Source organism: Tympanuchus pallidicinctus, unplaced genomic scaffold, assembly GCF_026119805.1.
Source record: "Tympanuchus pallidicinctus isolate F22 unplaced genomic scaffold, pur_lepc_1.0 scaffold1, whole genome shotgun sequence".
Classification (NCBI taxonomy): domain Eukaryota; kingdom Metazoa; phylum Chordata; class Aves; order Galliformes; family Phasianidae; genus Tympanuchus; species Tympanuchus pallidicinctus.
In genome coordinates this window covers 95,503,003-95,522,576 of record NW_026294618.1, presented here as the reverse complement: position 1 = coordinate 95,522,576, position 19,574 = coordinate 95,503,003, and the positions used below count along the sequence as shown (strand labels likewise).

The window sequence follows — 19,574 nt, the reverse complement described above, 5'->3', positions numbered from 1 at the left end:
AAAATAGTCATTACCTACAAAACCTTCACTCATTTTTTGTGCCAAAAAGAGTCTTCAACCATAGTTTATGTGCTGGTTAATTACTGTTAAACACATTTATTTATTTTAAATTTCACAGACCTACAATCCCTATGCAACAACATGTACATGTAATTCCTGAAGAAGTTTGGGTTTTTGCGATTTTTTTTTTTCAGGATCTGCAAATAAAAAACAAGTAATAGTAATAAAAAAAGCAGAGAGTGCCAGCTGATACACACTTTTGGGCAGGAAACCATATCAAAGTACTGTTATGTACTGGTATGCCTCCCAGCAGCAAACAGCAAGGCTGCCAGGTCCTGTCTTCAGTGGAGCAAACTGTTCTAGCAAAGCCATTGTACTGAATTGTTCATTCTTGCCTGAAGCCTTTAAGAAACCTCAGCTCCTTCCTGGAGTGGAGCCTTGCCAAGGACATCAGTCTGGTGCTGGCGACACACTCTACACACAATTTGGTGGCTTCCTGCTCAAAGCATTACATAATTTGAGCCTCTGGCATATCTTTCTGGAACATTTCACATACTAATCCACAAGATCAGTAGCCTTTTCAATCATCAGATAACTCCATACCTTTTCTTCACTGATACTGACCTGGATAGTACTGACAGTAGGGCTTGAAACTGCCTATTCCCAAGTAAATGAAAACTGGACATTATGATTCACTGACACAGATAAAAGCAACAGCTAAACAAAGATTCCTTTGTTAATAACTTTGAACACGAAGATAAAATAATTTCATCCATTTCTGCCACAGGAATGCCACAACAGAAAACCCAATACAGAACAAGTAAGGACAGTTGTATTTAGCTTCACTGACTGAAGTCAGAAACAAAGCACACAACCTGCTGCTAGTGTTTCATGTGATACACAGTAAATTCTAGTCCCACATCTGGCTCCAGCCATGCACTCATGAGTTAAGAGACTTCTCAACTCAGCAGCTGGGTACGTATAGTTGAGAAATAGAGCTGCTCTGGCAGTAATGTTTCCTTTTTTATTATGGTGGCCTACGACATCAAAGGCAGATGTCGGTGGCAGGGCAGTAGAGGTCGTACCTCCCTACCAGTACTGTTACATTTTACTGCAGTCTGGCAGATGGCAGCTGAGGGGCAGTCTGACAAAATGGCATCTGAAACAGAAATGTGCATGAAGCAGATTTGTATCACTGAATTCCTCCAAGCAGAAAAAATGGCACCCACTGACACTCAGCAATGCTTGCTGAACGTTTAGAGAGATGTCAGTGGATGTGGGCACAGTGAGGCAATGTGTGGTGTGCCTTCAGCACTGGTGAAAGCTAGTGCAAATTTTTATGAGTGCGGCATGCAGGCTGCTGTTTACGAAAATGCAAAGCTAATGGTGGTCACTACATTGACAAATGTTTTGCAGATGACAATTTGCTCTATCAAATATTGTTACTGTGCTCGTCCTATGAGGTAGTTTCCACAGAAATCAGTTACTTTTGGCATTACTTTTGGATAGAACTATGTGTAACTACTTGGTGCTTACTGAGCAATATTCAGCAGAATGTATTCCTGAAACAGGCAGACCACCTCCACAGGAACTCTCCCCTCCCGCCCCCCCCCCCAAAAAAAAAAAAAAAGAACAACAGAAATCATATTTTATGAAAAACATATTAATTAATAAGTTAGGTAAGCTCTCAAAACTTAAGTGTATGCAAAACAAATCTTTCAGACAATTTCATACAGTGACTGAGTTATATCTATCTGATAAAACCACATCACCTAAAACAAGCAAAAAACAGCAGTGTTTGTGCAATGCAAACTAGATACCACATACTCTTACCAGTATGCAAATGTAATAAGCCTAAGGAAGAATCCGCAATTTCAATCTCAGAATTTGAGGGTACCCTGAAGTTCCTGCACGTATTTTCACCTGTGCCTCCAGAGGATATTTCGTTCTCAAAAATGCAAACACTATTTTTACAGTCACCTACAGTAATTTTCTGAAACCAAAATTATCCTGCTGCAATTCTGAGAGGTTTTTGATCTATGAAATCACTCACTGAATATGAAAGCAGTAACAATCCAAAAGTACGCTTATAGCACTGCAAAGAATCCAGCTCAATTAGATGCAAATGTCCCTACTCTCCATTGGCCAAAGATGTCAATTATTTTCACAAAAATAGTGTATTCTGACTACGAGCAACTAAGATTCCTCAACATATCTAAAGAAAACATAAATGAAGGGGCAATCCCAGACTCCAACTTGCAGCCCAGGCAGTCAATGGCACTAATGAATCCTAATGAAGCTCATTCATTTTCTTGGGGATGCACTCCTGTGTGCCAGAAACTCAAAGTTCACTTCTTATTCATGTTTCAAAATGTAGACCGACTGCTCCAACATCGCACATTTTGATCTACGTTTTTTATTATCACAATCCTTGATAACATTAAGAGAAAAAGATTAAGCAGCAGTACTTTTCCCCTTGACTATTTACTGAGATAACCATGCATCAGTTATAAATAACGCTAAGTAAATTGCATAGTGCAAAACAACACTGAGTGGGCATGCCATTTTGTTCAAGCCTTTTTGCTCCATAACCCACTGGAAAGTACATAGCTGACCATATCAGGGTAAGATACTCCAGTAAAGTTTAATCATAGCAAACTCTTTCAAGTGAATCAAATAGATGTTCCCAGTTTTTAAGTAAAGTCTCTTTTTTGGCAGTCATTAACTCACATTTCTCCCTCCTCACTTTTAAACTACTTCAGAGAACATTATTTATTACAAGAGGCCACCTGTGCCTCTGGAAAATGCTCCCTTCCATACTGTTCTTCCTTCCTACTGGGCTACACACTGAAGAGACAGCTGTATATTCAACACAATTTTTACATTAATGGATGTTGCACCACAATAAAATTGCCTTGCTACAAGTCCAAGAAGAAGGTGTTGGAAAGAAGTTTACGTAACCAGGAATCATCAACAAAAGCAACAGAGGGTGGTAAACTGCAGAACAGACATTTAATTTCTTAAAAATATATCTTCCCTTTCTCACTTTGCTTTCCAATTTGTTTTAACTCAACAGGAAAATCGGGCTGGCTGGCAGTCACTTCATAATGCACCGCAAGGCCTAAGTGCCAGCAGCTTTTCTTGTCTTAACAAAACATACCAAGCTGAAATTAAATTACAGCTGGCTTAAACTCGCTTATTTTACTGCTACCCACCTAAAGCACATATCTAGTTCAAAGTAAACATGTTTAGTCATTGAATAATATGAAGTATAAAAGAAAAATTTTCACTGGAATAAACTGAGAGATGCATTTCAAAACAACTTTGATTACCATCTCCAAATCTGGCTGCAACCAGCTAGCTAAAAGTGGCACAATTGTGATGGAAATAGCATGATATTTCAGTGCAAGAAAGTAAATAATTTCTACCAGATACTAGCACAGGAGCTGAAACCCACCCAAGAAAGCTATTTGCATTATCAGTTTGTATTGTTCTGCGTTTTGAGACTGAGTTTAAACATTAAACTGCTGGTACAATGCCTTTTTTTTTTTTTCCCCCCATCTTATGCACTTTCTTGGGGGAAAGATCTGATATGGTTGGCCAGATTTTCTATCCACTAATATCTGCCAAGCAGAAAACTGGGAGACATCTGTTTGATTTTGTTTGTCCAGCAAGCTGATCAAAGCATTACACACCTGCAAGAGAGGTTTACAGAGCCTCACTGTGCAAATACCCGGAGCCCTGAGCTGCAGGCGTTATTCAAACCAGTCTCTGACGATGGAAGCCAGCACCAATTGTGTTAGGTTGCCCAAAATAAAAACCTACACTTAAAAACAAACCAATAACTTAGTTTTCAGTCAAGTAGGACTACAATTATAACTGCAGTTCTCATTTTTAGTCTAATCGTTTAATAGTTCAATTAGAGTTGGTGAACACTTAAGTTCTGTTGCCTCTATCTTAGAGGAAGCATTGTGTTCAAAGCTCCTCCTTTACCTACATTATAAGTTCATTCAGGGAAGCAGCATTTTCAACATGTACACAATACCTAAGAAGTGTTTCCAGAACTGCCATTACATCTGAGTGGTGCACAACTACAAAGTCACCAAAGTAGTTAAATACAGTTCAAACATCTTTCTAGATGTGCAATCGATATATTTGATAGCAATTTCTACCTTATCTCTTCTATTGCTTTCCTCATAGAACTACACTGTCAGAATTTGCTTTTGTTGCTTTTTACAGAACTAGAAAGATAGAGAAAATAGAACCAAAACAACACAGATAAATGATTGCAAAACTGACAGGGATGTTTTTTGGCAGACCTCATGTGCGCAACTGCTTCAGCACACTGTTTGAAAAACAAAACAAAGCCATATATATGGTTCTGACTTGAGACTGTCCCTTTAAGTAAGCTTTGCTGATTCAGACTATGGCTGTACAGTTGCCAAGAGGGGCGGGGGGGGGGGGGTGATGGAGCTCCTGAGGTATACTCTAACTTACAAGGTTTACACAGGGAATCCTCATACCTAGAAATAACACCAAAAAGCACATTTACATTTTCTGCTGTAAGACTGTTGCCATGAAGGTTGTAAGGGAACAGACTGCTTGATAAATTTTCTACACCAGACTATACTTCTGAAACTGAAAAGAATGGAACCTTGCTACTGCTGGGCTATAAATCAGAACTGGATCTGTTCCATAACAAAAGTATTAAAGACAATGGCCTCTAATACTGTATGACATGTCAGTCTAAGCAGTCTGAGCAATGCTTTACTTCATATATTAAGCTGCACTCCTGGGAGTATATTCTGGTATAGTATGTACATACCCCTGATTTACTACATTCTTATTTGCAAGACAGGGTCAAGTAATAATTTACCAGAATCCCTCCTGATAACACACAAGAAGCTGCAAGCTTCTGTAAGCCCTCTTTATCACACCAAAAGCCAAAATAAAAAGAGAAGAAAAAAATACTCAAGATCTGTAATATAAAAGATACCAAACTGTCCTAATCATTCTGAAAGCTGCTTTATACCTTTAGACGCTTCAGCATGTAGAACCAAACACCACAGATGTCATTTCTTTCAACTTACATACAAAAGCATCGTGCATATATTCCAATAAAAAACAGTGTGCTGCAGAGTATTACCTCATCTAAACCATTGATGAATAGTCACCAATCAGGTCAAAAGAGAAAAAAATGAACTGCAATAAATGCTGTAAAACAAATAATGCAAGCATAATCCCTGCCCCAGAAACCTTGCAATTTAGGGCATGAATAAAGAATTCTTAGGGGATCATACCAAGCCTAACATTCCTGAATTCTGAGTTTTACATTGTGACTGTACATGAGCTCACACTTTAAGGACTTTAACTGAAAGTATCTACACACATCATTCTCAGGTGCTCTGTGGAAGGTTGCTGTGCATCTGATTATCAACTTTCTTGTCAGGCACTGCCACAACAGATGAGAAAGGCACTGGAAAATTATCATAATCAGACCAGAAGGGCAGTGTGTGTAAAAGGCTAGGCCTCATACTGTATGTAACCCAAATCCTGGCCTGAAACACAGAGAAATCAAATCCAATTATAAAAATTCTCACCACAGCCAGATTGCTTACATCCAAGAGACATGGGAAGAAAATGTGGGGCAAGACTTCATAATCAACAAACAGCAAAGAGACTGCCTTCAACATAGATCCCATCCTTCCCCTGCCAAAGAAGTTCAGATATTGAAGTAACTTTCAGTCTAGTTCTAGTCAGTAACATGTGCCTTGAGCCAACTTAATTCCTTAGAAGGAATAATTTGAGCCTCCTTGTACGTACACCCAATAGGAAATTGTCAAATTCAGTTCTAAAACCAAATGTAGAACTTCAGCTGCAAAATGGACAAAGTGATGTAGTTATAGCTCAAGTTCTGAAGAGTTGTGCTTGTGCAGTTGCAGCATGCAGTACTTGGTTCACTTTTACTTCCCATAGATGGCATGCCTCCCTCCGACTCTTGAGGGAAAACCCAACTGAGATGCCAGGAAAGCTTTACGGGTGGAAGGAGGTGCTGCCCTCTAAGACAGATGCAGGAATATTATCCCCTTTTTTTTCCTTATTATGCGTACTGTGGTTCTTTCCAGATTTTGACTCTCTCTTCTGTCAGATCTAATGTCAAGATAGAAGAAAAAAAAAATAAAAATCAAAAAAGAAGCTACCAATTTATATGTTAGATAGAACAGCCTTTTCATTCTCTCTCTCTCTCTCTCTCTCTCTCTCTGTCTTTCTTTCTCTCTCTGTCTTTCTTTCTCTCTCTCTCCATGTTCTGTGCTGTTTCTGAGTGTTATTAAGCTAGTGACAACTTTTTTAGAGGCAGTGAATAGACTGGTACAAAATAGCAATAACAACACTATTCATACAGCATTTCAAAGCACTCAGGAGACCAGTATCACCCAAGCTTCACTAATACCTAGCAAGGCAACAAAGTCTCTAAACAGGAGAGACCACAAGGAGAAAACATTTGCTCTACCTTCAGCCAGGCCAAAACACGGTCCTGATGGTAAAGCAACGCCAGATGCACTGAGCTAGAGGTGGCCTACACAGCCACTTATTTGATCAAGCCCAAAAAAGAATGAAGGTATTCAACACTACAATTTATATGCCCTGCTTCTCATGAGCTCTTGGAGGAACAGAATTCCACCAACCCTTATCTCATGGGCTCTGCCCAGAATTAGCTGCATCGTGAACAGAACAAATCACATCTGCAGCGATGTACTCCTCATGTGGTAATTTTATCCATTATTTTCTCTTTTAACAATGAGAAATAGACCACTAAGCAAACAAATACTTCTGGCCTATCAATCTTGCAGATGCAGAAACTTGTAACAGCTTTCTGAAAGGCAACTTAGATGAGGTGCAAAGTGAATTCTAGCTCAGTATAAGACTCAAATTGATTTAGGTTATGTGCTTGTAAGAGCCACACTTTGACAACACTCTGCTGAACATGAAGAATAACATTTGATAAGGTTTTGTTTCAGTCATTAAGAAACACGCTGGTTACCAGTTGATCTACAAACCACCTGGGTAAACAAAACAGTCCCAAAGCCTTTAAACAGTTTAATTTTTAAATCCTGGGAAGCGCTGATAGTTTGGAGATGTGGAAGTGAAAAAGGATCTGCCTACTTTCAGGCATCTTTAAAGAATTCTCAGGTGTAACTTTTAATTAACTGAGAATTATCATCAACTTTTGCAAAAAGACAGCTAGGAATTTACATTTATTTCATGCACAGAGAAGCACCTGCTTTTTGCTGAATAGAGTTGGTTTCTTCCCTATTGGGGGACTCAATGCTGTGGCTTATGAAATTAAGTAGTATTATCAGGAAAGCCACTGCAATTTAAATTACCAATCAGTTTTAAGGAAAAAAACATATATATAATCATATATGCTACACAACAAATACCACAGCATCTACAATTTAACACCACTTCGATATATAGTTTCATAACTCAGAAAAAAAAAAAAAAAATCAAACATAAAACTCTCACATCTTGCTCTGCTAATTACTACCTCTAACATTTTGAAAAAACATTTTCTGCAGTTTTTTTCCAGATGAACTGGGCAAGCAACACCTTAATGATCCACACTTGGTTAAAATTTCTAATTGCTTATGGAAGACTTCATTGTGCATAACTTCAGATGCTGCGGAAAGACAGGAATGATTCCTTTACATGTCACTCTGTATTAAGAGCAGGAATGGAAAAAAAAAAAAAAAAATCATCCCAAAACTAAGACTGCAAAAATCTAACATAATTTTACATGACTGAAATATCTCCTATATTTTGTTCTGTTAAGACTGTGTTCAGTAAAAAAAAAAAAAAAAAAAAAAACAAAACCAACAACCCCCTCAAATCTGCCCTATTTTAAAAAGGAAAAATGTAAGTTACATGAAAACAGTAAATATTCTCACACTAAATTACAGCAGTATGGAGGAAAGTTCTCAGAACTACAGAACACAGCAGTGTAATTCTCTCTGCATTTCTGCCCTTGAATTTCTAGATCTGTTCTCCATTTTTCAAGAGTCTTAAAGTATCTTACAGTAATCTCCGCATTGCTCAGCATTTGAATCATGGAAAACTACTCACCAAATTTATCATTTGATGATTCAAAATCACCTAAAGAGCTACCTGTATCTCTTTACGCATAATTTCAGATCAACTTAATAGATGTTTTTAACAGAGCAAGCAAGCAGCTGAGAGCTGGAATAATATCTCTGCTTTCACAATATTCATTCTCAATTGTTTTACTGCGGGGCGGCGATGCAGTTATACCAGAAGCAAGCAGTGCCTCATCAAGGATGAAATAGAAGCGAAAGTGGTGAAGATTACAGTGAAAGTTTATATACTTCTGATTTAGTTATGCTTGCCTAAATCAGGTATGTGCTTCTTGACAGATTGATTCAGTTGAATTAGCTTTGAAAATTGAAGAGCTACAATAATTGTATTTAAAAAAAAAAAAAAAAAAAAGTCCTCAGTAGCTAAACTTACTGTTTTGTTGTTGTTGTTGTTTTTAGATTAGCTTACTTCACACCAAGTAACAGCTATTCATGGAAGTACTGCTCTCATCTCAAAGGAGTTTTAAAATACAAGAAAAGTTTACGAAACAAACATGATGTTTGTATAGCAAAGAATCACCGCAAACAAACTTCTGATTTCTCCACAATTGGCACTGCATTTACATGTAAAGTTGTCAGCAACAAAGGCACAGGATCTAGGCAAAACTTGGAAAGCACTATTTGCCTAGCTTTTTCACAATAAAATAACCAAGCAAAGAAAAACCAACTAAGTGCTCCATCAACATAATCAAAAAACACTACTTTCATGAGACTACAATTTAGTGAAAAGAACAGCACTGAAACATGAAAATGCAGGATGATTGTGTTTTTCTGCACAACCTAGGCTAGCTGATCAAGATTTAGTAATGAGCTATGATTCCCCTATCAACTACAATTTGCACTGCAGACTTCATTAACAAGTTCTCCTAAATGAACTTGAACAGACTAGCAAAAATGAAGATTCATACCTTCCATACCAATTGAATACAAACAGAAACACTCTACTTCTCAGTAGAATTCATACAGCTCAAGACAGAAACAAAACCAAAAAGCAGAAGACTGATACTGCTGCTTCTTTTTCCAATCCAAGCACCAATTCATATTTACTACCAGCTCATTGAAGACAACAACATGATTATTAGCTGCCTTTCTTCTTCTTCAAAATAAATGCAACCAACAGTTAAGTACAGAAAAGAGACATTTGGGCTTCTCGAACCCCTCTGTACACAATCCAGGCATCCATTCACAATAGTAGCAGCTACCAAGTTCATCAACATTACATCAACGTTTTAATTGGATATGCCTCAGAGAGAGTTAGACATCATATGCTTCTTCCAAGGTGTGAGTCTTTGTTAATTTACCAAGGGATGAGATGGCAGTAACTCCCATGAGAACAGTGCAAATACTTCTTCCATTACCTGACACAAAGGCTAATTCAGCTCTAAGGCACATTCTTGTATAAAGACACACACACACAAAATGGCACACAGTTACAAACCACTTTTAAATGACATCAGGTTAACCTTAAGCTCTCATTAGGACATGTCAAAAGAGACCATTTTATCAGCATCTGTTGGCCAGGTTCAACATATCTGCAGATTCCAGAACGCTCACTCTGTGTAGAAGGTGCAGCAGGCAGGCAGGAAAAAAAAAAAAAAAAAAAAAAAGCACTGGCCCAAATGTATGTAATGCTTTAGGACACAGCCACGTAGATAAGAAACTGCCTGAGGTTAGCAGTGTTACACTGACAATATAAGAAAAGGCAACCTCTGCAACTAAAAAGCGGCCCATTTTGCTCTGACCTAGGCAAAGCTATTCCCTCAGAAATTACTTCTGCTCCCTACCACCTACTATACTCACGGGTCAATAAAAAGCTTGTGCATTTCCTAGCTAAAGAATTGCATCAGCAAAAAGAACAGCCAGACTTTAACAGATATTGCCAGGTATGAAGGATTCGGAAGGAATCGCTATAAAGTTGAATGGAGGCAGAAAGATTACAAAAGCAACAGATTCTCCACAGGATGAAGACATTGCAAAGCTCTCTTAGTTTTAGAGCAAGCAGAAGAGCCTTTTGGACAACAGCTGTAGCAGGGCAATCCTAAAAGACAATAAGGCACCACATCTCTACAGGACAGTGAGAAGGATCTGAATCTCACTCCCATTCTGACTGCCCTGCTTGAGCCCTCAGTCATTCTCATAGATTGCAACTCTCCTCTTCCAGACAGAGGCACACAGACCTTCTGCTTCAGCATAGGAATTCACCAATCAAGGCTGCATCATGTGAATGACAGCACACAGGATGAGGGGAATTTCCAAGAGATCCCCTGCACCTGCAGCATATGCAGATGCAGAAGATTTCCACTGTGAAAACCACAAGCTGAGTGGGTGATGCTGAAGCAGTCACATTAGGCTGCAACTAACAGGTCTTATGCCAGACTGCAGCATCTCATTTGCAAGCTGCTGTGATATACCTGCAATCACATTCCATCTTCCCTTGTTATTTAGTACATGACAATTATTCCTGAGCATATTTTGCTAGAGAAGTGGTACACAAATAGCAAACTATACAACCAGAAAAAAGTAATTGCTCAATCTGTTATTTGCTGATGTCAGACATGCAGTACAGTTCTCTGCATCCAGCAGAAAGCCCAGTAAATCTGCATCAGTCCTCAAGTGTTATGTTTGGAGGAAAATTAAGAAAAAAAAACAGCAAATCATCAGACACCCCCTGTGTACTTCATAGAGGCAGTTTAGGTACAAAATACAGTCCATTTCATCACCAGACTGTGCCACAACCTCTCCCTTAATGTAATTCTGCTGCACTATCATCTCTGCAGACAAACCTACCACAGATTGATCACCTTTCTCCAGAAAGGCTTTTTCTATCCTGATCAGGACCATTCATAGGAAAGATTATACCAGTTCTGTTTGTTTCAATAAGCCAAATTAGTCAGACACAGTAACCACTCCATGGCTCTATGTCGTACTTCCCATTAAATCATCCATCTTCTATTTCCACTAACTCTTCTGAAAGGAATTCTGGATTAAAGTTACATGCCCTAATCATTTCTGTGTAAAGAAGAAAACAACTTGCATTAAGGTAACAACATCAAAATATGGTTTATATGTATATATATGCATACATCATACTCTAATGTATATATTTCAAAACAAATAGGTTCTTATCATAGCTACCAACTCCATTTACTATGCCACCTTTCAGCAGCTGCAACAGCCATGTAGATATTTAAAGGCAGCAATAGACATAAGCATCTTGGATCCAGAATATAGCCTCAACTAAGGGGAAACTAACAAAGATCTGTACATGCAGTGAGTTTAGCATGTGCAACATGAATAATGAACATCACCATCACTCTGGTAGGAAAACCAAAACACAGATATTAGATATGTGGTAATTTCAAGCATGGGAAAGAAGAGGAAGAGAGAAGAGAAGAAGGGAACAGAAAACCTTTTACAGTTCAGAATGAAGCCTAAAAGATCAAGGAGGAAAAGCCATCACTTTGTCATGAGAAGTTCTTTTATCCAGTCTATCTTGTTAAACCACAGCCTATATCTCAATGACATCGCACATTATTTTTCACAAAATGCTCTTCACAGGATCATGGAATCTCTAGATCACTGGAAGCCAGGAGATGCTTCTTCTTAACCTTTCAAGAACTTTCTCTATTTGCCCTCTTTATTTGTCAGTAACCTCCTGACTGATCACTTCCAATTTGCAAGTGCATGCATGCTCAAGTTGGTTTCCTTTTCTAGCAGTACCTATCTACAGCTTCCAGAACAGTGTGTGCTGTAATACCTTTCTCATACTGGTTTCCTACTTAATCAAATACACTCAAATATTTCTTAATGGAATATATATTTTCTCTCCAATGCAGGTAGAAAAGCATTTTATACAACTCTGACAGGTGAATTACATCCATATCTTTGTTCTCTTTATATTTTCATATCATATCACATAAAGAAATACAAGTACCAATGGTCTAGATTACAGCATTTCACAGAATTAAAAAAAGTCTATCAGTGTAACATCTGACATCTTGCTCTGCTAATTTAATCTGAGCAATCACTCATGAACTGAGAGCCTACGCCTTTATAACTTTTCGTCCCCTTCTGAAGCTATCAACTGCAAGGTCAGCTTGCATAGAAAGTCACAACCTGGGAGACCCTAAGTCAACTTCTTCAGAAATAAGAGGTCAGAGGTGTGTGGTTGTGCAGCTATTTCATCAGTACTGATTTCAAGACGCCCACAGGCTACACAACAGACCACATTCCAAACAGACCGCCTCACCTCAGCTGCCTAGAGTTCCAAGTTGTCATTACATTAAGAAATAAGCTCTTGTTTTAAGAACAAGCCCTTTATTCTCCAAGGGTAGAGTTTCATCACCATTATGGTAAGATAATAGCTTCCATACAAAATGAAATTCAAGACCAAAATTTTATCTATATGACAGTCAATCACATTCTTAATTCGAGTTTCCATCATCTCTTACTGTAACAGGTAGAAGAAAGAGGAGAGACATAATACCAAACTGCCTGGTTGTGGAGTAGAACTTCAACCAGAAAGCACATACCAATTGCAGAAAGTCTGATAAATCAGAATTAGTCAAATTTATCTACTTCCTCAACAAGTTGGTCTCTACAAGAGGATAAATGAGACCTTTCCATCCCCAATGGGTTTTATCATGTCTGGTGCTCTACAACCAGCTCATAGACATTGGTGGGATCGGATCAAGTCAGAGCTGAACACCGGTTGCCAGCAATGGGAGAGTGGAAAGCAACAGAGAAGTCAAAGCAATGGCCTAACTAGTGACAGAAACTCAAGCCATTAAAGAGCCAAGTGGATTTACCATACAGAAACCTTATCTTACCTTCTTAAGGAGCAGTTAGATTACATTACGGCAGCCTAGTCTTTCATTGACACCTGCATTTCTCCCTGGTTCCCTCCCACAGAAAAGACTGACTCGTGTTTCTTAGAACTCCAAAGGTGAAACAAAGCATTAAAAACATTGGCAAATACCATTCATGAAAACCTAGTAACAAGGCAAACAGGCCAGTATGACTTCACAACAACCTGCCTAAAGGCTGGGCTCTTCAGCAGAAAGGCAGAGAGAACTTGTTTCACTCTTCTTCAGAAGGCGAGAGGCTTTTGCTGTTGCCTGGGTGCAGCTTTAATGAGTTCTTCACTGAGTGGATGATACCTAGATATTGCACCATCCTATTAACAGCAGTAACAGCCTAATGGACTGTGGCTCCTATAGACAAACTGACAAAAGAAACCGCAGTGCCTCACCGCCTTACATAAGCTGATGTAGGTCTTCAGAAGTAGGGAATGAAAGTACCAGTTTTACTCCAAGATCCCAGCAGGATCTTTGCAGGGACAAGATCAACAAGTTGCTATCCAGAAAGGTGCTGAATAAGAATCCCTGAAGCCATAACAGTGCTGCACTATTTCTCTGCCTCATATAAGTTACTCCGTGCCCTCAAAACTACAGAGTTTGGGCATTACTGCTGCGAGAACAGCCGTGAAATGCTGGTCCTGATACTTCTAAAGTCGCATCTCTGCTCTAAGCACTGCAAGACAAGTAAAGTATGTCCTTGTCAAACATGGAATTTACTAATAGGCACAGTAAGTTGATTCCAAAAATGGATGGGAAACTGTTGTGTTACAGTTTGACAAGTGGCTTTACCCACAGTTAGGAAATTTCCAGAAACCACTAAGGTGGGTATGAAACAGTGAAGCAGATCTTTATAGCTTACTATTCACTGGGTGAGAACATAAGCAAAGCAGGTTAGCATCAAAGCAAAAAGTGCTTCCTGTATTTATACTGTGCACATCCCATACATTTAAACTCACTACAAATCAGATCTTTGTTAATAAAAGTCTAAGATCACACAGCAAAATCAAGTCTACAGATAGTTTGTTGGGCTTTTTTTGCTTTGTGGTCCTCTTGCTGTTGCAAAAGACAAAGCCTGCTCTCAAAGCCTGAATAACATTTATCTGAGCCTTTGACGTATTATACACAAGTCATCTTCATGTGGTAAATGGCACACAAGCATCTCTCAGAAATCCCAAACAGCAGAATGGGAAAAAAAAAAATCAACCTTGAAAACACACCACCACAAAGCGTTCAAAGAGTTAATAATTTGCATCACAAATATCTCCACGTGCAACCTCTGATGACATTCGAGAGCACTCCCAAAACTAAATGTATAAAACATCTTGCAAAATTAGTAAATGAAATCAAGCTATCAAATTTGCAATATTTGAAGTGGCACAATGCACCTAGTTATTAGAGAATGGGAATAAGCCCAGGCTTAGCCACACTGAAATCATGCTTATGCAACCTTTCATAATGATTTCCTCACCAACAACCAACCAGAGATTTTTAATGGAAATTTTTACTTGCAAAGTATTTCTACAATAGTTTTCTAAATCTAATAGGAATGATGATTAAAACTATTGAGGAAATCTTCTCCAAAAAAGAATGATGTATCAATTTTCATAACCAGTTATGTAGTAGTAATTTTCATAACTTTTAGGTAAAATGCCTGGATAAAGTTTTTGTTCTTGTTTTTAGTGCTCTGGTAATAATTCCTGTTCCTTTCGCTCTTCCTACTGGAAAAGGGATTAATTCAATTTTAAGGAAAAAGCTGAACACAGCATTCTCAGACTTGATTCTTCTTCAAATTATGAACAGGAAGGAATAGCAACTGAGCTGTCAAAACCACTGAGGGAAGGTAAACCACTAAACAATGCAAGGCAACCACTAAAAGGGACAAGGCTTAAAAAAAAAAAAAAAAAAGGATTTATTTTGCATTTCTTTTTCAAGCAGCATAGACATTACACCCCTGGAAATATTCAAAACGGTGTAGGTAAACTTGGTGAAAATGAAGTCATTAATTCCTATAAAGCTGTAGCAAGTATCTAACAGACTCACAACATAGCCCCAAGTTCATCATCATAGCCAGATATTAGTGCAACAAATGGCCAAAGTCCGCAGTGGAAGCCAGTAGCATGCACCAATCCAGAACAACTCACCATTATTTTAGAAAAATGGGAAAGCTGAATACAACCAGTGATTTTGGGTGGCATATAGCAGTGAGGTATTCCTTGCGTCAGTAAGAGAAATTCATTTGAAATCCCTCTCTTCCCCCCTTCTGGTATTTACCTCTTCCCTCTCAAGTTTCTTTATTCTCTGCACAGTAGGAAAAAGCAGAGCGTACGTTATGCATAAATTCATGACAGAGAACACTGTTTTAGAACAAAGCTCCCTTGCGTGGGTGCATGTCTATAAAATAAAAGGCTTTGTTACTCTACTGAGTACGTATCCACAGCCAGGAATCAAATCAGATCTCAAAACTTTATTTTGACAGCTACACGCAGTTATATTTTCACCAGAGGCTTGACTTCCACATTAATACCTAGATTTTAGTGATATCATCACAAGATGAATCAAAACTGACATCTGAAGCAAAAGTAGTATTAGTAATAGCTAGGGAGGAGAATTCTCATCCCTGAAATCTGTAATTTATTTTAATTACTTTACAAAGTTACCAACCACAGGGAGAAATGAGTCTGTTCCCAACTCATATTAAGAAACTGTCCCTTTATGATACAGAATTGCTCAGCTCTACATAATAATTATTTTGTGGTGCACAGCAATATTAGATATCCCTTCTCCAGAGGAAGCCTGCAAATACTGTTGGCGTTACACTTTTAGAAGTTAGAGAAAATAACCTGTAGCAATGCTGCCAGCCTGTACAAACTGCTGTAAACAACAGAATCCAACCACCAACACAAACGTGTTACGAAAGAATCTGCTCCATCCTTTGCAGAATCAGAAACGCAACATTTTCTCTGCGCTACACATTAATTCAGTTTATTAATTGGAAGACTGCACAGTGCAACGTGAAGTTTGATGTTGCAAACAACCCTTATATATCACGCGAACGTTTTGCACCGTACTACGGATTTATGGCATGAAAGACTTTGATTCCGCATAGCCCCATCTGTCTTTCCTACAGATGCACCCCCATAGGCATTTCAATGTTATATAAACTCCTTAAGAGATGAAGATTATTCTGTAACTTCCCCAAATCATCCTCCTTTAAGCAAGCATTACCTAACAAAGATGCATTATGCAGCTCAGAAACACATTAGATTCCTGGGTTTCTACTAGATGCCAGCATAAAAGAATACCTGCTAAGTGTTTTCAGATATTAAATAAAGACAAGCAAAGCTGGATAAGTGCAAGAGGGAAGGATAACTGGCATCAAGTAACAGGTGCCTGACTGTACATAATTCAAAGTCAGGCTTCAAACAGGGTGCACAGCCTTCCTGGCAAAATGGAAACGCTGCTTTGCACCTTGCTGTGGAAGTTACCCCTAGGAAAGCGGCTTCAAACATCTGCGCCAATTACACACATACACGGGCAACCCAAGCACCGCATCCCGAGAGACCATTCAATTCATCTGAAAGAAAACAAACCAGCGCCTTCAAAGGTGAGCCTGCTTTTTTTTTTTTTTTTTTTTTTTTTTCCTAAAAGAAGGAAACAACAAAGAAAAAAAAAAAAAAAAAAAAAAAAAAACCACAAGAAAAATAACCCACAAGAAAGTTATACTTCACTACACAGAAACATTTGTCACGCCGCCCAGCACTGACAAAATCCGGATGCACTCAGAAACTACAAGGAGCCTCACAGCTGGCAGCGAGGATGAGGAGAAGAATTCGATCCCCAGTCGCACACGCACGCACACCCATAGGAAGTCTCACACACATACAGACAGACAGACAGACGTATGCCTGCAGACGTCCTCCTCCTCCGAGGCCGGGGCCGCCGGAACCTCCCGGAGCCCACGGCGGGCGGAGCGGGGAGCCCAAGGTTACGGCCCGGAGCTGTGGAGCCGCTCCCAGCGAAGGACGCGATGCCGCCAGCCGCCCCCAACGGCCGCCCCGCGCGCAGCCCGCCGCCGCCTTTTACCTCGGCCGCCGGGGCGCACGCCGCCGCCGGCCCCGCCGCGCCGCGCTGCGCAGGGTGGCCGGGGCCGCGCCGAGGCGACGACCTCCTCCTCTTTCCTCCTTCTTCTCCTCCTCCGCACACTCTGCCTGTGTGTGTGCAGCCCGCCCGCCTCGCAGCGGCGGCGGCAGCTCCTCCTCTCTTCCCTTCCCTCCCCTCCTCCCCCGCCGCCGCCGCGCCCGGCTCGGCCCCCGCAGCGCGCAGAGGAGCGGGAGGGAAATGGGGAACCCCCACCGCCGCCGCCTGGCAGAACGGGGCCGAGCCGGACCGCGTTCCGCACCCTCGGCTGCGGCCGCCGCCGCCACCTCCTCCGCCCGCCGCCGCGCAGGGCCGCGGGCAGCGCATGGCAAGTGGGCGGCGGGGCCGCGGGCGCGGAGCTCCGCCCGCGCCGCCCCCACGCACGGCCGTGCTCAATTCTTATGGAGCACGCAGGCATGTGTATGTATATACACGCATACGCCTCACAGACTGTCTGCGTGGGCGGTGTTTCGACGAGGATGCCCGTGCCGGCGTGACTGTGTTTACTACATGTTTTTAAAGGCGATTGAATGGGCGTGAAAGAAGCCCCCCCTCCCCGCGTTCCCTGCTGCGGCCGGGCCTTCCGAGCTTGACAGGAATGCACCGCCGGGGAGAATAAAGACTGGGGAGAGGGGTGGTGGAACCCCGGTTCTCTCAGACTGAGGGAAGGTTTGCAGACAGCGTTACCATACTGCAGGAGCCGACTATCTGAGTCCACAGATGATCATGAAAGAAAGAGTCCAGGGTGAAAAGCGCCTCGTAAAGTCTTCTGTGGTAATCTTGAGTTCTGGCCGTGCCTTAAATCATGTTGTGAGGTCAGCTGCCTTTTTATATCGTTATAATATTTCTTCAAATTTTTGTCTCCAAATTGCAGTGGGACCACTTGAGGTTCATTTGAAGCAAGAAGTTGCTCAGCTTGCTTGGCCTGTGTTGGGTCCTTCTGGGTGCACCCACAGTCAGGAATGTGGGATCCCCTCTGCAGATAGCCTGACTGCAGACCACTGCCACGTTGCTGGCCATGTAACACCCTGCTCCCTGTGCCACTGTTTGCTGTCATTGCGTGCCCAGTGTCAGTTTTCCCTCCCTCCTCTGGCTTTTTGTGACAAGTCTTTTCCTCCGCATCTAGAAAAAACATAAACGCCCACAAAGACAAACAAAGTGCAGTTTTACAACCAGAGCAAGTTCCTTGTCTGCAGCCACCCTTTTGGACTTTATCATTAGCAAACTGCTGAGGTTGGCCTCCCAGGGCTTTGGGCTGGGCCACCTGAAAGTGCCACTGACACCAAACCTCTGATAGCACTTGGGAGTAAGAAGGGATGGCTGACCCTGCTTGGGGACATGACCTGGGGTAAACTGAGGAAGCTGTGGAGAAAGAGCTGAAAAATCAAGCATAGAAAAACTAATTTTGCTAGATTGTCATAAAGGTGTTGAACTGCCATGAACTACTCAGTCTGACAGCACAGCAGCAAGCACTTCCATGGACAAATGACAAAGTTCATATCATTCTGTACCACAAACTATGAAGTTCTAGCATGAACTCTATTGTTGCTAAACGCTGTACCACAATATGATAGAAATTGTTCTGCCTCTGAGAGCTGACATGGTGCTCCTGGAGCTGCCATGGAAAGGAGGTGAAGAGAGCAAAAGCAACAGTGACATGATTTCTGGGACTGCCTATCAGCACAGCACACCTTCCCACTGAGACTTTTCTATCACTGAGGTAAGTGTTATTCTAAGCGGATGTTTTTATTTGCTTGTGTCTACTCAATTAGAAATTCCTCACAGGCATAGTGGTAAAAGTAGGTATTCAGAAATATATGAAGGGAAATGAGCCAGATAAGGCTTAGGTAAGGTATATTGTGCCAAAGGAAGAGCATAAAGAAAACACCGAAGGAACAGGAATGAGAAGTGCATGAGCTGGATGAATGCCAGAGCAGAAGTTATAGCCAGTGAGGTTGGAGGACATTAGATTTAACATGAGATGGACACGGGGCTAGGGAAGAAGGGTTTGTTTGTCATTCCAGAAGTACTTGTCTCTAAATAAATGAAATGGATACATGACAGAGCACTAAAACAAATTGCCAAGAGAAGCTGTGGAGTCTCCCTCTACGGAGATGAATCCAAGATTCATCTGGATGCCTACCTGTGCAATCTGTTGTTGGGTACATGCTTGAGCAGTCGGGATTGGACTCAGTATCTTGAGGTCTCTTCTAACTGCTAGGACTCCATGATTTGCATGTATAGATATGAAGGTGTACATACACTTCATGTCTTTTTCATAGCTGTTGGTGATGAGTGACATATTGGTTTTGGAGTATGTTAATTGTTATAAAAGATAAAAGTAATAATGACAATTATTTTAATTCCGATGATGTATAATAACTTACTCGCTAGCAAACACTATTTGACTCTCACTAGAAAACTT

The 19,574-nt window shown here is 40.6% G+C and overlaps 1 protein-coding gene across 10 annotated transcripts in view; it reads right to left on the bottom strand.

The window, feature by feature from the left end:
• The window catches only part of PLCB4 (phospholipase C beta 4), a 196,596-nt gene extending 179,440 nt beyond the window's left edge, over window positions 1-17,156 (bottom strand). For 5 of the 10 annotated variants that reach the window (XR_008209932.1, XM_052697378.1, XM_052697507.1 and 2 more), the window contains exon 1: window positions 17,096-17,156. The gene's annotated coding sequence lies outside the window, so the exon portion shown is untranslated. The remainder of the gene's footprint in view (window positions 1-17,095) is intronic. The other 5 variants (XR_008209876.1, XM_052696995.1, XM_052697204.1 and 2 more) reach the window with 2 other exon arrangements.
• Between the last annotated feature and the right edge of the window lie 2,418 nt (window positions 17,157-19,574).